A 17,662-nucleotide genomic window follows, 5' to 3' on the forward strand; every position below is an offset into this window, starting at 1 on the left:
AAAATATTTTTAAATTCTTTAACTATAAAAGTTGAAGAAGAAATTTTTCTTGCATGTCACAAAATTAAGTGATAATAATAAAGGAAAAATTATATATAGAAAATTCATAAAAAATAGTATATTGTAAAGATATTTATAAAAAAAATATGAGTACGTGATAAGTTAATTATAAATATGTACTCTTTAGGGTATTGGGGGTATTTTTGTCCATAAAAACTTGGAAATAATAAAAAAGTATCTTCGATTGATACTACTCATAGTTGTCAGACCTCAAATGATATTTTCAAAGTTCATGGACCTAAAATGATACTTTGACAATGTTCATGGACCAAAAAAGATATTCCCTCTTTTTTTTGGTAAATATCAAGGGTATCCACCGGCAAGCCTATTGAATAGGCACCATGCTGATTTGTAGGCACCTTAATGATTGGGACAACCCTTAAGAATGAACGGGTCTCATGCCATATATTCGACCACACCCCTTGAGTTCAGTTGGGTATATTTTAATTGTTACGTTCAGATACGATCATCCTATCGTTGCCTATACTACCAACATCCTTTAAAATTAAAAACTATTTTCATAAACTATTTCCATTTTAAACCGTCCCTTAAAAATAGAAATTCTCTAAACTTTTTATGTTAAAAAGTGAATTTCACCATTCACTAATACTAATGTTCCTATTTTTCTCTTCATCTTACTCATTTTACCATTTTTTCTCAGTCTTCTCTACTTACTTTACTAATTCATCTCTTACTTTATCAATTGTGTAATAAAATTCACGTAGTTTCAAAAGATTTTTTTTAAAGACCGAGGTAGCCCCGCATAACGAATTTGATGATTTGAAATTGAAGGAAAAAGATAGAACATAAATAAGGTGACATAAAGTCCGAACGTACACGTAGGTATGTAGACATTAAATAATGTAGAATGGTGATCATACATTCATTGAGCTGAGATAATTTAAGATGGATACACTTTTATTATCAAATACAAAGCAGAAAAAATTCTGCAGAAAAAATTCTCTACTCCATGTGTACCATATGGAGTAGAAAAAATTCTCTACACAAAGCAGAAAAAATCTTATTTAGTATGCCTCACTAATAATATCTTGCCAAATGAAAATGTATATCACACATGGACAAATGATTATAATGGGATAATATCATCTTTTAAGGAAAATTTTTATAATTCCTATATATAACATACAACCATATACACACACAATACGTTAAATTAATAATTGTTCAATTTCAATTGAAAAAATCATCATTTACTGAGATTTGATAATTACACTCTTTTTGTATTATGCTTTTCTTTCTTTTTTTTTTTAACTTGAGTACATATTTTTTCATTTTTTATGCTTCATCACATAATTTTCTAGAATCTTATGTATCAAAATCTGGTCATTTTTTAGTCAAGTAAATATATTCTTGACTATATTTATAATTTATTGATTATATCTTTATAGTATATACTCCCTCCGTCCCAAGGAAGATGACCCCTTCCTTGGGCGGCACGGGATTTTATGCAACTTTATTTTGTGTGTTAAGTGGAGAGAGTAAAGTAAGAGAGAGGAAATACATAGAGATAAAGATGTTTCCATTTTTAGTAATGAGTCATCTTGGTTGGGACAAACCAAAAAGGAAAGTGGGTCATCTTCAATGGGACGGAGAGAGTATTTAATTTTAGCTTCATTATTTTATAATTTCTTTTTTACAGATAATTAACTATAAATTAAAGACGACATATTTATGCCTACTAAAGTTTTAACTTCTTAGATTTATAGTTGATATTTCTTTATTAGAATAATCTTATTTTAATTGCATAAAATAAAATTGTAATCCTTAATTTGAATATCCTAATAAGTAGTAGTATTTTAATTTCTTCTAATTCATATTAAATTTTGTTCATATATTGTCTATCACTCTATAGAATCCATCAGATCATTTTATTATTATTAACTATCTTAATCAATATTTTACCTTAACATATAATCATTATATGGTTTATGCATAATGATAAAATAGAAAAAAATAGAACTGCATCGTATAATCATTCATATATTAAACTTATTGTGTGCGATACTAATATAATTTTATTTATGTATATATGAACAAAAAAGATAAATATTCTCATAAAATAAATAAATATAATTTACATTTTATATATTATTATAAAGAATAGCAGTCTCGATTAATAAATTGATGGTGCAATATGATAATCATTTTATATATGGAAATTATAAAAAATTCCTTAAAACTTCATAGTATGCCAGTATAATCATTTGCCATGTATGCTATACATTTCTATTTGGCAAGAATTATTAGTGAGGTATACCAAATAAGATTGTCATGTGGTATACATGGACTAGGGAATTTTTTCTCTAATCAAACGCTCGCATTTTGGTTGAGGGCCTCGCAGCAAGCACCGCATATCCCACCGCAGCAGCCGCATCGACATCCTACGGAGCACGACTGAAGCCTCCTATGTCGCTTCGCTACTATATCATCAACGTCCGGCCACCACCACTCGACAGATGCCTCCGTGTGCACTGCAGGGTGAGTCGAATGATCCATCGCTGAAATGGATTTGGGGTTGGTGGTGAGGTAGCACCATAGTGCAAACCCCATGAACATGGCCAGCATCATTGGCGCAATCTTCGACTTACTAGACATCATCTGCACATTCAGTTAGTATGGAATATTCAGTTACTATATTTCTTTGGGATTTATATAGACTTTTAGGCTTTGTTGTTCTTGTCACCTTCACAATAAACGATGCAACGAAGATACTTAACATATTGTATTTTACCTAAATGGTTTTATGCCTTCGGCTGGTGGTGTTTACAATTAATCAAATCATTGTATTCATATGGACATAATCTCTCCTTTATCATAAAATATGTCCAAATGTCACATTCTATGTACATGGAACACGGAATAGAATTTTTGGATATTATTTGTATGTTGCTTCCAAGCAGAGATGGAATTCAAGAACTGAAGCCTTTACAATTCCAAAAATGCACCATAACAAATAGCTCTCTCTATCACACACAAGATGTTCACCTTTTCTTTTTTATTTGTCTCGTTTAAGATGTTCACTTTCTATATTTGGAAAAAATCTTTCTCTCATCTCTCCTCATTAAAATATACTGAGTATTACTTTTTTATCTCTTCCTAAAATCCCGTGCAATTCAAGAATGTGGACATCTTGAGTAGGACAGAGAGAGTACTATACTCCACCGAATGCATAGACAGGATACACCAAAATATAAACGTGATCGCGATTTAAATTTCAGAATAATATGTACTCAGGGGCGGATGCAGAAAAAATTGGGTGTAGGGGCTGAGCTTCATTATATATTTTTTCACAGTCAAATATAATATATATATATATGTATATATATATAGAGAGAGAGAGAGAGATGTGGTCATATAATAACCCTCAAATCACGTAATAACCCTATAACTAAATATGAACCACACATATTTTCTAATCTTGTGGTTGAGATTCAAACTTAGATTTACTTCAAAACTTAGATTTTCTGAAACTATCATTTTATCCCCTGAGACTATCATTTTATCCACTGAAACTATCATTTTATCATTTTATGCAAAAGTATCATTTTATCATTTGAAACTATCATTTTATGATGCAAAAATATCATTTTATCACTCAACCTATCATTTTACCCACTGAAACTATTATTTTATTCCCCGAAATTATCATTTTATCATTTTATGCAAAAGTATCATTTTATCATTTGAAACTATCATTTTATGATGCAAAAGTATCATTTTATCACTGAACCTATCATTTTACCCACTGAAACTATCATTTTATCATTTTATGCAAAAGTATCATTTTATCATTTGAAACTATCATTTTATCCCCTTACACTATCATTTTATGATGTAAAAGTATCATTTTTATCATTTGAACCTATCATTTCATAATTTGAAACCATCATTTTATCCCCTGAAACTATCATTTTATCCACTGAAACTATCATTTTCTAAATTTCAATTAGTTCAAAACAGCAGAAACAAATGTCTGAAACCATCATTTTATCCACCGAAACTATCATTTATCTACACAAATATCTTTTTATCTACTCAACGTATCATTTCATAATCTGAAACCATCATTTTATCAAGTGCAACTATCATTTTACAATCTGAAACTATCATTTGCTAAATTTCAATTAGTTCAAAACAGCATAGAGAGCCTAATTTGTCACTTAAGTAGAACAAAACACTACTCACAAAATCAGCACTCAAAGAAACTGCTTCGAATCTGCATTACTGATGCACACAATTTTCTAAACCAAAGCGTTTTACTAATAGATCATGGCTTCTCAAGTGTAAAAGGTCAGGAGGTTAGGATATGGAATAATGTATGAATTGATGATACAAAACCAAGTATGAAGTAAATTCAAAGTAAATTCATCATGCTATCATATGTAACTCTAAATCTACACTAAAAAACTATAAAATCTAAAAAAACGTGAATCGCTGGAAAAATGATAAAATCGAGCAAAAACAACAGTGAAATAAGTAATAAACTTCATCCAACCTTTCTTCGATAATGCTAGAGCGTTTTCCGTCGTCATATTCCAGAATTTGTATGGGTTTTCCTTCGAAGCTGAAGAATCAAGGGTTTGAAATGCGATTCAGAGGGTTTGATGGCGATTCGGAGGGTTTGAGTGTGAGAGAAATTGAATGTAGCGTTTAATCCATGATTCTTTTTACGCGCCCAATTTTACAACGAAATGACAAATTTGCCCTTAAGATATCCGAATATGATAGTTTTAATTGATAAAATGATAGTTTTTGTAACGACCCGCTAAGCCGGTATTATTAGAAACAATATTATTAGCTTGATTATATATATAAGTGACTTTTATGCGATTAAATCCGAACTACGATAGATCGTCGTTGTTATTTGTTGGACGTCAAATAAATGAATACAACACGTAGATATGTTACACATGCATAAATATAATAAATTTAAATTTAAATAAATAAATAAGATCTCAAAATTTAAAATTTTAATGTCCGATACATCTAGCAAAATTTAATACATCCTACGTTCTAAGAAAATCGGGTACTTCAACGTAGACGGCCACGGACTTGAGCCGATTTTTCCTACACCAAATAAACAAGTAAATAAATAAATAATAAAAAAAAATATATTAATAAACAAAAAGGGAGGGTAGATCCCAATGGCTTAATTATCTCCTGACACGTTATTTAATGCTGCCACCAAAGAGGCTTAAATAGCTTCCGACACATCATTTAAAGCTGCAACCATGCAACCAAAGTTTTCTAAAGGACAATCATTCCTTGTCAGATAAAGATTGAGATAACATCTTTTGTTAGGTTGCTGCCATCTTTCGTATACTTAGATATACAAACAAATTCTTCATTCACCCCACATCACCATCATACAATCCATTTCTCTACACACACAACCCACAAAAGATAAAGGAGTACGGAGGAGATTTGCACAACTTTTTCACTACAATCCAACAACATCCACTACTAGAAAATTGGCTTGTAATGACACTTAAAATTGTCACTAGAAAATTACTGTGCTGACACTTCATCTATAATGACACTTATGCAAGTGCAGCACCGGGTACCTGTAGTAAGAGGTAGTGTGTAGATAGTACATCTATGATGGCACTTTTTATGTTGAAGTGCAGTAACAATATATTATAAAGTGCAGTGAAAAGCTAGTGTGTAGATAGTACATCTATGCTGGCACTTTTTATAAAGTGTGATAAAAAAAGTGTAGTGAGAAGCAATTTTTCTAGTAGTGATCTTTCCACATAAAAAAAAGGTGAATCTCAAACCATCCTTTTCCTTTTCTTTTACGTACAAGTATATGCATATATATATGTTTTTTTAGGTAGAATCTGCCCCCCCTCCCAATTACAACCATACTGTATCTTCACTACTTATTCATCCACATAGCAGACATACACTCTTAGTTCACCAAAATCAGTAGATAGAAACCAAGTAGGATCCTACTGCCCTAACAACTAGAAAGAAGGACAAACACTTATCTTTATGAACTTGCCGGATTCCGGCAGCAAGCTCAACACTCCGTCGCCAACAAGCGACGACCTTTGCTCCGAAAGCCACTGCTTCCATATCTTTAAAAATCTGGAAAGTTTGAATGTAATTAGCAAAGTTATCAAAAATAATAATAATAATAATAAAAATAATAATAATAATATCTTTAAAAAAAATATTGAAAAGAGAGGGGTAGAGGAACGAACTTTCCGACCACCCTACCTGTCGAGAAATGACGACGGCGGCTGGGGAAGATCCTCGGCGATGTCGGCTGAGGAGGACCCGCGACGATGGCGGATCCGCAGCGGCGGCAGCGGTGCGGTGAACCGAGCGGGAGATGGAGAGGCTGACCAAGAGAGGGAGGCTAACCGGGAGAGAGAGAGACGAAGCCGCAACCTGTGCATGCATGGCGGCGGCGGCGGATCGGGAGAAAGATAGAGGGGGATGGCGGCGCAATGGTAAAGAGAGAAGAGAGAGAGAGAGAGAGGGATAGGAGAGAGAGAGAGAGAGAGAGAGAGAGAGAGACGAGAGGAAGGAGTAGGCGCCGCCGGAGCGGCGGCGCTGGTAAGGCGGCGGCGCCGAGTAGGAGGGGGGAGGGTTCTGATTTAGGGTTGGGAGTGAAGAAGGTGAAGGTAGGTGTATTTATATATGTGGGATTTAAATGATTTGGGCTAGTTTTTTTTTTTTTACTTGGGCCAAGGGAGTGAGGAATTAAAATGAGCCCAATCCTTTAAATCATGAAGACTGTTTTAAATAGGGGGTAGCCCAATTCGGAATTTATTTGTGTTTTGGGCTGAAAATGAAAGAGAGTTTTCATCTAGTAGAAAATAATATCTTCTGAAATCAAAACTAATATTAAAGTTTAGCCTAAGTTTAAAATAATATTTCATTAATGTTTATTTTAATTAATTTTTATTATTTATTCCATTAATATAACTAGCTAAAATAATTGATCTTGGAATTTATTTTAGAGTTTACGTAAAAATTTTAGTGACACTTAGTCGGAGCCCGAAATAGCAATAAAGTAGTAATAGATAATGTAACTTTAGAAAATTCTTTATGAATGATAATAACACTAATAAAAGTAATAATATTAATTATACTAATAAGAATATGAATAATACTAAACCTTGAGACTTTATTTCTCATTTAATTAGAGTAGTTTAAAACTAAATTAATATTTTCCTATTGTGATATTTTCAAAAGGGGTACGTTAGCAAGTAAAGTCGGAACGAAGAATTCAAGTTAAGAAAGCTAAGCGATCAAGGTGAGCTTTCTTATACTAAAATACAAATCGTATTTTATGAAAACACGAACACCCGTTCGTGATTTTAATGATGTTGTCTTGCCACAAATGTTTTGTATATGATGCCTATCTGTTGGTTACGGCCAAGTGAATAATGAATGATGATATATGTGAATCGATTCGATTTTAAGTCCTGGTAGGGTGGTGTCCCTACTTGGAACCTCTGACCGTGAACGGCAGAGAAGGTGACCGTGGAAGGTGGTCACCTTCCCGGCACAAGGGTACCTCTGACATGTTGGACAGAGAAGGTGACCGTGCGAGAACACCATCTCGACGGCACAATGTGATTAGATATGGCTAAGTACAGGAAAAAGGGCCCAATGGGAATATTTTTAGTAAGCTCGGGCCTTTTCAATAAACATCCCCGAGTGTTACTGTGATGATGGCTTGATAATATTTTCAAATGTATATTTGTATTTTTCGGCAATGCGTTCACTAAGTACTTTTGTACTCAGCCCTGCATATATTTCTAAATGTGCAGGTTGAGTCGTGGAAGGGGGAAGGCATAAGTGCTATGGGGAGCAAGCTAGTAACTAAGAATAAAACCCTCGGAGGTTCATGTCTCCACACATGGACCGCGTTCTTTTGCTTCCGCTGTGCCAGATAAGAGGTAGTGTCTATTTTACTTTTGGCTCTAAGATCAGAACTTGTATGAACAGTTACTCGATTCTGCATGATCGAGTGTATTTTGCTAAAGTAGGTGGGGGCAAAATAGTCATTTAATAAACAAAGCTGGGTAAAACATGAATCTCTCTCATTTAGATAATTTTTCTTCAGCCCGTCATCTCTTCTACTCAAATTCTCCATCGATTCTCCACCATTTCATTAAGTGATCTTGTAGTGGTTGAGCGTGGCATTGGAGAAGAAGCGGTCCCAGAGGGGGGCGAAATGGAGGTTGGAGTTGAAGAGGAAGGCGATTTTAAGGCGGCGGAGGGTGGAGGAGAGGTGCGATTTAGCGGCGGGGGAAATTGGCGGAGTCCATTGTGATGGCCATGTGGAAGAGGGGGAGGTCGTCGAGCTCGTCGGGGAGGGAGATGGAGATTTGGCTCGGCGGCAGGATTCGAGGAGCGAGGAAGAAGAAGAGGAGTGGTAGAGAGAGGGGAAGGATTAGCAGTGCGGAGGAAATTGCCAGGGTTGCGGATGAATTTACTCTTCGATTACTAATTTGGGTTTATGCGAGAGAGGAGTATGATTTCATGGATGGCGAAATCTGTTTTTGAGATTAATAGATTTTGAGAGAGAACAACAATTGCCAATTGTGGGAAAGTCGGGAACGCCGTTATATGGATTGCTTTCTCTTCTTTGGCGATTTTCTTTCCTAGATTTTTACTTCACTGATGTGAACAAAATAGATCATTACAAGAAAATATCACAGAAACATCACTATAACCGTGGAACACATCACTCTAAGCATGTTTTTACTTCACTGATGTGAACAAAATAGATCACTATAACAAAATATCACACAAACATCACTCTAACCGTGGAACACATCACTCTAAGCATGTTTTTACTTCACTAATGTGAACAAAATATATCACTATAAGAAAATATCAAAGAAATATCATTCTAACAGTGGAACACATCACTCTAAGCATGTTTTTACTTCATTGATGTGAACAAAATAGATCATTATAAGAAAATATCAAAGAAACATCACTCTAACTGTGGAACACATCACTCTAAGCATGTTTTTACTTCACTGATGTGAACAAAATAGATCACTATAACAAAATATAACAGACACTTCACTCTAACCTTGGAATACATCACTCTAAGCATGTTTCTACTTCACTAATGTGAACAAAATAGATCACTATAACAAAATATCACAAAAACATCACTCTAACCTTGGAACACATCACGCTAAGCATGTTTTTACTTCAATGATGTGAACAAAATAGATCACTATAAGAAAATATCACAGAAACATCACTCTAATGATTTCGATTCATACAAACCTCATTCGCAGATCCATACAAATCCATGGAAGCTGAAAACGCATCTGAATTCGATTTGGCTTGGCTCGACTCCACACAAACCTTTCTTCTCAATGATTTCGATTCCGATTTTGATTTGGATTCCTCACCTGCAAATTCTCTGATCAATGCGACGAATCCTATCAAAGACGAGAGCGAATCTTTGTCGCAGTTGCTGAGCGACGAGAGTAATTCCGCGGGCGTTGCGGCGGCAGTGGAGTGGAAGTGGTACAGAGGCAGTTGAGGTCCACCACCTGCCCCGCCACCAGCCCCTCCGTCCCAATCGCCTTTGCCAGCTCCCCCACCGCCGCCAGTATCCTCTCCGGCGCCACCCCCCACTGTGGCCGTCGCCATGAATTCAAAAGCAAATGCCAACAAAACAAATATCCCTATGCAGTTTTTATTAATTAAAGTTGATTTCCTAAAATACCCCTATGCAGTTTTTATTAACTAAAAATGTTTACTTATTTTGGTCATTGGATTAAGATAATGAGTGGCTGAGATTTGTTCTCTAGTTATTCACTTAATATTAGTTATACTTTGATCATCTCCATATATATATATATTTATATAGGGGTGCATTATAATGATAACCCCAATTTGTATGATAACCCTATAACTAAATCTCCACCACACATTTTTAAAATACGTGGTCTAGATTTAATCTAACATAACTATCATTTTATCAAATAAAACTATCATATTTCGGATATATAAGGGCAAAATTGTCATTTAGTTATAAAATTGGGTGCGTAAAAAGAAAACATGAATTAAACGTTGCATTCAATTTCTCTCGCACTCAAACCCTCTGAATCGCATTCAAACCCTCCGAATCGCATTTCAAACCCTTGCTTCTTCAGTTTCGAAGGAAAAACCATCTAAATTCTGGAATATGACGACGGAAAACGCTCAAGCATCATCGAAGAAAGGTTGGATGAAGTTTATTACTTATTTCACTTTTATTTTTGCTCGATTTTATCATTTTGCCAGCGATTCTCGTTTTTTTTAGATTCTATAGTTTTTTAGTGTAGATTTAGAGTTACATATGACAGCATGATGAATTTACTTTGAATTTACTTCATACTTGGTTTTGTATCATCAATTCATACCTTATTCCATATCCTAACCTCCTGACCTTTTACACTTGATAAGCCATGATCTACTAGTAAAATGCTTTGGTTTAGAAAATTGTGTGCAGCAGTAATGCAGATTCGAAGCAGTTTATTTGAGTGCTGATTTTGTGAGTAGTGTTTTTGTCACGACCGCATTTTCTAAGGATAGAAAACACGGTTGATCGTGACTAGGGGCGGGGGTATAAGAAGCGGGAAAGAAATAAGGGAAAATAAAATCAAACATTGGTTGCGAGACATGACTAATTAAGTGCTGATACATAGAAGAAAAGATACTCGATCATGAAATCTCGAGTAATTGTTTGTAAAAATGTCAAAATATCAGAGTTTTGAACAAAATAGACCTGAGCCTTTTAAGATGCACAACGAAAGCAAATGAACGCGGTTCCATGTATGAAGACATGAACCTCCGAGAGTCAAAATCTGACTGAATTAAATGCCTTGTCTCAATATCACTTCCTCCACCACTTCGCTGCTCAACCTGCACATTTAGAAATATATGCAGGGCTGAGTACAAAAGTACTCAGTGAACACATTGCCGAAAAATACAAATATACATTTGAAAATATTGTCAAGCCATCATCACAGTAACACTCGGGGGTTTATTGAAAAGGCCCGAGCTTACTAAAATATTCACATTGGACTGCAGTCCCTTTTTTCGGTACTTAGCCATATCTGATCACATTGTGTCGTCGAGATGGTGTTCTCGCACGGTCACCTTCTCTGCCCATCATGTCAGAGGTATCCTTGTGCCGGGAAGGTGGCCACCTTCCACGGTCACCTGCTCTGCCCAACATGTCAGAGGTAGCTTGTGTACACTAGTCCGAGCGGGGACACCACCCTCACTAGGACCCGAATTCGACTTGTATATCATAATTCACTTGGCCTTAGCCAAACAGATAGGCATCATACAAAAACATTTATGGCAAGACAACATCTTTAAAAAAATCACGAACATGTGTTTGTGTTTTCATAAAATACGATTTGTATTTTTAGTATAAGAAAGCTCACCTCAAGTTCTTAATTCGAAATTATTTTCTTTCCCATGATGTCACATCTCGCTTGCGAGGAATCACCTTTAGCATTTAAATAACACATAAATCAACACCACAAAACAAGCCAATAAATAAAATGCATGCATCCTAAGGCATCGATTATTCTATCGATACGATTATGAATTCTTTTATCTCGTTTCTTGATTTTTGCGTATTTTTTATTATTCGGCGGCCGCCCAAGGTTCATCCGTTGGCTTCTCGTATTTCCCTCCACGATATCGAATTAAAATCCCAAAATTATCTAAGTGCATAAATTAATCATCGAAATATTTTCCCTCACAATTATATTTATTTTGAAACTTGGGGTAAATTATTAATACTTCAAAATTATTTCGGAATTTAATTAAATAATTTTGTCATGATTAATTATAGGCCCAAAGATTTATTTAAAAGCCTCAAAACTTAATTATTTCCCCACCTTATATCTCCAATTAAATTAAGAAGCCCAACTACTATAACTCCAAGAGAGGCCCAATCTTTATTTTCTCCAAATTAATTTAGGGCCCAACTCCAAAATTAAAGAGGGAGGCCCAACTATACTCTCTCCATCTACACGCCTCTTTCTTTCTCTCTCCCTATTCCTCTCTTCTATCTCCCTCTCGATTTCCCCTCTCTCCAACCTCACGCCGCCGTCCTCTCTCTCTCTATCCCGATCTTCCGCCGCCACCGCGGATCCGCCTCCGTCGCTCCTCCAAACTCGCCCAGCCACCGCCGCAGTCAGCAGCACCCAGCCACCGCTGCCGTCAATGCACATAGCCGACAGCGTCGTCCAGCCACTGCCTCCGTCAGACGCCGGAAGAGCTGCTGCTGCTGGGGCGCGTACCCGCCGTCGCACCGCTGAACCCAACGCCGGTCAGGCCGCTGCTGTTGCCGTCGGGTCATGCCCGATTAACTCCGATTTCACCCCGATTTTCACCGAAGGGATAAGTTCTCTTTCAAAATTGTGTTCTTTCGCAGTTTCGGTTAATCACAGTGGGTATTTGATTATTAAAGTTTGCTCAGTGTTGGTTTCGGTGTTGGTTTCTTTTAATTTGGTTCGATTTCTGAGTGGTACGTTCTAGTAGATATTTGAGTTCTAAACTATATGGCATGCTCCCGTATGATATACTAAAAAGGAATTGGAGTTGGGAGGGAGTATACCTTGAACAGAGTTTGAGAAAACAACCTATCAACCAATAGCTCTGTCTTTCAAGTTTGGTTCACGATTTCTTGAATTTGATTTGAGAAGGATGTGTTTGGTTTTTTCCTTGCTGCAGAGAACGTAGAGGAGAGAAGAATAAACTGAGGAGAAGATTTAATATAGAGGGATGGCGGCTTGGAGAAAAATATCTTGGAATTTTTAATTATATTAATTTACTAACTTGGTGACCAAGTTAGATTATTTTAATTTTTTTTTCTTTTTTTTCCGGTTGTTATAGTTTTGTTCTACTTAAGTGACAAGTTATGCTCTCTCTGCTGTTTTGAACTCATTGAAATTTAGCAAATGATAGTTTCAGAAGGTAAAATGATAGTTGCACTTGATAAAATGATGATTTCAGATTATGATATGATACTTTGAGTAGATAAAAAGATATTTGTGTAGATAAATGATAGTTTCAGTGGGTAAAATGATAGTTTCAGGGGATAAAATGATAGTTTGACTATATATAATGACATAAATTGTTTAACACACTGAAATCTTTTGTGTATTAGGAAAGAACATTCGTGATGCTGCTGATGATGATGATGATAGACTATTAGCAGATGAAATAGAAAGTATAAGAAATAAGAAGAAAAGAAATAATGATGATGAAACTAATGGTAAGACAGCTTCAAAGAAGGGCAAGGAAAAAGTTGTTCAAGATGATACAGTCATTCAGACACCGACTTTGGCAGGAAGAAGGAATACTGACTTCTTCGTTGACATGCTCGAATCTCTAAACAAGAATCAAAGAAGAGTTGTTCGAGAGATTGGGTTTAGCGCACTCCTAAACTTCAATATAATAAGTTTCCCAAGGGCATTGGCATATTATCTGATTTACAACTTTATCCCTAAAAGTTCATCAATTAAATTGAACAGCGGGGAATCACTGTTTCTAGATGATGAAGATGTTCACATAACTCTTGGGTTCCCGATCGGATCTTTACCTATGAATAGGATCAAATTTCAGAAAAATATCAACATCAAAACTCAAATTGCTAGATTCTGTAAAGGTGGAGAGAAAAAAATGTAGCCAAAGTATGTTGTAGAGCAGATGAATAAAGACGAAGAAGGTGGTGAGTGGTTCAAATGGACTTTTATGGTTCTCGTGGAGTATGCCTTGATTAACACTCCTGCTGATGGAAATGTGAGCCCACAAATTTTAGATTACATAGCTGATGTTGAGAAGATCAAACAATACAATTGGTGTAGCTATGTCATATCTAAATTGCATGAAACACAAAAGAGATGGAAAAGAAACACAGCAAAGATATTTACAGGACCAGTTATCTTTGTAGTGGTAAGAATATATTTGTTTTCCATTGTCTATGAATCTATTTACAGAAAAACTAATATTTAGTTTTTGTTAATGTAGGCTTGTTACGTGGACAGAATTGTCTTTGAAAAAAAAATGGTGCCAAGATGTTATCCAACAGTTAAAGGATGGACTGTCGAACTGTTGAAAGAAAGACAAAGAGCAGAAATGAATGATTCAGATTTTGGTCTGGGTCATAAGTATGACCGATATAAAAAGCAACCACGTGAAGAGAATGGTGAAGATGATGAATCTGAAGATGTAGAAGCTTTGAAGATGAATGATCATGATGAAGAGGGGACAACCAGTGGAAGTCAAGAAAAGACTTTCATAGATAAATGGAAGGAAGCTGCCAGGGATTGTAAAGCCTCAATGTTGAATATGGTTGATGTCCTTGAAGCATCGCCGGATGAACTTAAGAACTTTAATAGCTTTAAGATAATCTGTGATACAACAAGAAATGCAATGAGATTGAGAGAGGAAGGTGTGCAGCATGCTATAGAAAGTCAGAAAACAATGACACATGCTATGAGCAATTATGAAATTGGCGATCCTGAATGGATCGATATCATGATTGAGCTAACTAAAGCTGCTAAGAGGACATGTATACTGAAAAATAGGAATGAGTTCCTTACCTTCACTCTGATACCGGAATATGACTACACTCCTGATGAGAATCAAAATTTTAATCGGGAAAAAGATATGGAGAAGGAAAAAGATGATGAGGTGGAAAATGAGCAAGAGAAACAGAATGAAAGCGAAAAGGAAATGGCTAATAAAGCAGCTCGAGAAGAGAAGGAAAAATTTCTAGAGAAAGAAGTTCAATATGAAGAATATGAGGTAACTTTTAAAAATTATAGTTTAAGTACATAAAATGATTGTTTATATGGTTAAAATGATATAGGTTTGATGATGTTTTTTGGTTGTTCTGTTTTATTTGAAAAATGATACTTTTGCATCATAAAATGATAGTTTGAGGGGATAAAATGATAGTTTCAAATGATAAAATGATACTTTTGCATGATAAAGAGATTGTTTGAGTTCTTTGGTTGGATAAAATGATAGTTTCATGGAATAAAATGATAGTTTCAGTGGGTAAAATGATAGGTTCAGTGATAAAATGATATTTTTGTTTCATAATGATAGTTTTAGATTTTTGTCTGATAAAATGATACTTTTGGCTGATAATATGAGTTCCATTGGGTAAAATAATATCCCTTCTGTCAATAACAATTTATATTTTTGAATGAAAGCATGACAGAGTTGATGCCATAATATCCACTATCATGGAGGATATAAATGTTGAAATAGGAGATGATGAAGTTTTAAAACAGAGAGAAGAAAATTTGGAAAAGGACTAAGGGAAGAAGATGGTTTCCCAAGAACCACCAGTTGAAAAGGAAAAAGTGGCCAGAACAACAAAGAAAATTGTTGAAGCATTGTGCTCTCCCTACAATGTCAGAGCAGTAAATCTAAAAGGAAAACTGAATAAAGAAGAGAAAGAAATAATGTACTGGTTGATGACACATGAAGAAAGCGAATAGTAAGTTTTGAATTACATAATTATATTCTTATTAAGTTCTTTTAACTAACATTAAATATGAATTTGAAATCAGTTATGAGATAGTTTATGAGAACAACATGATGAGCATGTTCAAGATTGATTTCCACAGCCTTGCTCCACGTACACACGTCAGTATCAACATCATAGATGCATGGGTTGTGTACCTCAACTACCATGAAAAATTCAAATCAAAGGCATCACCGAGTCATCTTTTCATCAACACCACACCTACGGTACAGTAAATGAGTAAATAAATAATAGTGTTACATTAAAAGTTAAATTTATTTACAAAAATGTAAACATGACAGGTATCATATATTACTGCAAGGAAATCTGAATGGACTGAAGCCGAGGCTCAAGAAAGATTCTGCTCAATGTTAAATGAATTTGTGTCAAAGATTGAAAATTTCAAATGGGAAAATTATGACATGGTAAGTCATAATGAGATATACATTACAGAACAACATACCTATATTTTTGAAAATAACATTTGTATATAATGTTTTGAAAATTAGATATTCTTTCCGATCTGGGCGTACGGACATTTTTATATCATCTGCTTCAATCTCAAAATGCAAATGATGGATGTGATTGACAATGCTCTGATTAGTGAAGAGTTGATTGAGAAGAAATATGGAGATGCACCAAGTATTCTGGTATGTTTAGTTAAATGCATTGAATATCATTTAGTACGGAACATAATATCATTTTTAACAGTAATAAATATCATTTTTAATCAACCTCATGTATATTTTGTGTTATTTGAATAGAAACATTTCTTCCGAGTTTATCTTGGAAATGGAGTTAATCCATCAATGGGGAGAATTGTTAAAATGTCAAAAATCAGACACATGAATATGCCATGGCAGAACGATACAAATAAAGTTGACTGTGGAGTTTATGTGATGCGCCATTTGGAGACTTACATGGGTGGTGTTGTTCGTAACTGGAATTCGAGTTTAACGAAGAAGGGGACAGAGGTGTTCACAAAACTCCGTGCCAAATATACTGAAGCATTGCTTATTGGAGATACTAACAAGAAGGCTTTTGAGACATTTACAATGATACCCCCTAAAGAGAGCTAGTAGTTGTAATAGTAACTTGTATGACTTGATACAAGTGTTTTGTAGTAGTGGTTTCGAATATAATCACCCAAGATTATCATTTTGTCAGTCAGAAGTATCATTTTATCTGCTGCAAGTATCATTTTGTCATTTTATAGGTCAGAAGTATCATTTTATCTGCTGCGAGTATCATTTTATCATTTTATCATTTTATAAGGTTATTGGCATATTATCTGTTGCGAGTATCATTTTATCATCTTATATTTCACTTTTTCAGGTTAAAGTATCATTTTTTCAGTTTATATATCATTTTGTCACGTTAAAGTAACATTTTATCAGCGTATATGTCATTTCTTCAGTTATATATCATTTTATAAGGTTGCTGTCATTTTATCCGCTGAGATTATCATTTAATCAGGTTAAAGTGTCAGTTTATGACCAATGTATCATTTTATGAACAAAAGTATCATTTTATGCGCTGAAAGTAACATTTTGTTAACAAAAAGAGTATCATGTTATCAGCCAAAGTGTCATGTCATTTTATAAGCCCAATGTATCATTTTATTAAACAAAAATGTCATTTTATACACCAAAAATACATATCATTTTATCTGCTGCGAGTATCATTTTATCAGCTAAAGTGTCATTTTATATCAAATGGCTTCAATCTGCCTTCTCATTAACTCTACCACAATTTCTTGAATCATGACGACCCATCTCATGACATTTACCACACCGTCGTAGAGGCTTATTTGCTTTCTTTATTGCACTCTCCCTCTTTGATACCCTGTCACTAGCTGATCCTTTGGTTCTAACAACGTCTGGAGGATGTACATCAATCACATCAGGTACTGCCATTCCAAAATATTCCTCAATCATCTTTTTCTTTTCAATGACTGAAGGTGTTGCACAATTTCCAAATATATGCTCTTCCAAATCATCAAGACCAGCACATAACAAAGACAGATGATCCATACTTCCCTCGGAC

The sequence above is a fragment of the Salvia splendens genome, chromosome 9 (assembly GCF_004379255.2).
Source record: "Salvia splendens isolate huo1 chromosome 9, SspV2, whole genome shotgun sequence".
NCBI lineage: Eukaryota > Viridiplantae > Streptophyta > Magnoliopsida > Lamiales > Lamiaceae > Salvia > Salvia splendens.